At 44.5% G+C, this 2,031-nt stretch overlaps 2 non-coding genes across 2 annotated transcripts; both read right to left on the reverse strand.

Annotated features, from left to right (window-relative positions):
- Positions 1-339: 339 nt before the first annotated feature.
- LOC133080992 (small nucleolar RNA U2-30) lies at positions 340-415 on the reverse strand. Its single transcript, XR_009698668.1, has one exon. It is a non-coding gene; the product is annotated as a small nucleolar RNA U2-30 (small nucleolar RNA).
- Positions 416-592: 177 nt separating this feature from the next.
- LOC133080994 (small nucleolar RNA U2-19) lies at positions 593-671 on the reverse strand. Its single transcript, XR_009698671.1, has one exon. It is a non-coding gene; the product is annotated as a small nucleolar RNA U2-19 (small nucleolar RNA).
- Positions 672-2,031: the final 1,360 nt, after the last annotated feature.

Raw genomic sequence — 2,031 nt, forward strand, 5'->3', positions numbered from 1 at the left:
TCAGGTTCTGGTTAGGGCCCTCTTCCTGGCTTGCAGACTGCTGCCTTCTCGCTGTCCTCACATGGTGGGGAGAGGGCTCTGGTGTTTCTTCCTATTAGGGCACTAATCCCATCACGAGGGCCCAACCCTCATGGCCTCATCTAACCCTGATCACCTTCCAAAGGCTCGACCTCCAAATACCAACACATTGAGGGTTAGGGCTTCAACATATGAATTTTGTGGGGACACAATCATTCAGTCCATTAAACCTGCAGTAAGAGGAAGTCAAGTCAGCCCTTCAGAACTATGATGTTGTTTGTTTCTGAAGACATCACCAGCCAAGGGGAGCACCCCCTACTTTGAGCTCAGATCAAGTGTAGAAATGTTCATAGTTATAGTTATAAAGGTCAGTAGCAAAACCTTTTCATCGTTGCTCAGAACTGATTACCTTTCATACACATACATCCCCACCCCAATCTCACTCATCCATCAACAAATCCTCAGATATCCACCATTGCCTTTATACACACACACTCACACACACACACACACAGAGACACACACAACCCTAGACCTAACCCCTTATTGTTTTAAATTACTCTATACTTTTGCTTCTCAGAACTATAGAGATCACGCATAGGTAGACTAGAAGGTTTTTAGATGCTCAGATCTGGCTATTTTCATCATTGGTCCATTTCAGTAAGAGAAGATCTCAGAGAAGGGGGCTCTCTTTTGAGTGTCATGTCTTTAAGTCAGGTTTGGTTTTTTAAATATTGTAGAATTTGGACTAAAGAGGAAAATAACTTGAAAAAATCATATTTTTCTGTAACTGTAGAGCTGATTTGTTGACAAAGGTCATTTTCCTATTTAATGCTTAATTGCAGTGTTCTGTATTATAAAATTTTCCTCTCCTGTCTTCAGCTGTCCTTTTAGTATCCTTTGGCTAATTCAGCCATTTAAAAATGATGTTGTGGAAGAATACTTAGTGATTTGTTATGAGACATAGTTAAATGGAAAAAAGTTACAAAATGGAATGTACAGTATGATCCCACTTGGTACCAAAATATATATTCTATGCATAGGAAAGTCTGGGAGGGTATATATGCTCAAAATGTTAACAGGAGTTATTTCGGGGTAGTGTGATTGTGGGTTATTTTAAATTTTCTTCTTTTTGCATATGTGTAGTTTCTAAATTTTCTGCAGTGAATATGTATCACTTTTATAATAAGGACACAATTATAACTACAGATCTTGCCAAAGGCTGCTCAGACTCCCTGACCACAGGCGGCTGAGGTCGCCCCTCCTGTGCTGTACAGCTCCCATGCTCAGCCCCAGGGTGCCTTAGGGGCCACACACCAAAAGCTCCCCTCCCACACTCCTGGGACTCTGGGCTGTGCAGAGCTGATGCTGGTTTTCCCTAGTATTGAAGGGACCTGGAGACCCCTCCCTGACAGGTGGGTTTATCACCACCCTCCTTGATGGGCCTCTAGTCCTCTATTCTACCCATGCCAGCCAATGGGTGTGCTGGGGGCATGGCCGGGTGAGTCCAGGGACATGGCCAGGGCGTGGCCTCGGGAGGATTTCTGAGGCGTGGAACCCCCTTTGCTGGAGGAGGGTGCTGTCCCATCCCTAGGGTGGTCCTGTGAGAAAAACAAAGGGCAGAGGCTGCGTGGTAGAGAAGGTCAAACCCCAGCTCCCCCACCAACTAGCTCGTGGTCGACTCTCTGAGCCTCAGCTTCCTTAACCTACAAAATGAGGGTGATGCTGTGAAAATGAGTTGAAATATGAGGGTCAGGTACCTTGGGTGGGGCTTGAAACAGGACAGGTGCTGAGCACATATGCATCCTTTTTCTGTCCTTTAAGGAATGTATAATCCAGTTGGGGACACGCCCACCCTGGTATAAACCAGTGAAGTCCACTAGGAGAGCTTCTGCATGCCAGTGGACATTCAGCTCCAGATTGCTCAGAGCTAGTTCAACAGCAGTCACCCATTCTTTTTTTTTTAAAAGGAATTCCTTTATTTTTATTTTTATTTATTTATTTACTTTTAGC

The sequence above is a fragment of the Eubalaena glacialis genome, chromosome 19 (assembly GCF_028564815.1).
Source record: "Eubalaena glacialis isolate mEubGla1 chromosome 19, mEubGla1.1.hap2.+ XY, whole genome shotgun sequence".
NCBI classification, from domain to species: Eukaryota; Metazoa; Chordata; class Mammalia; order Artiodactyla; family Balaenidae; genus Eubalaena; species Eubalaena glacialis.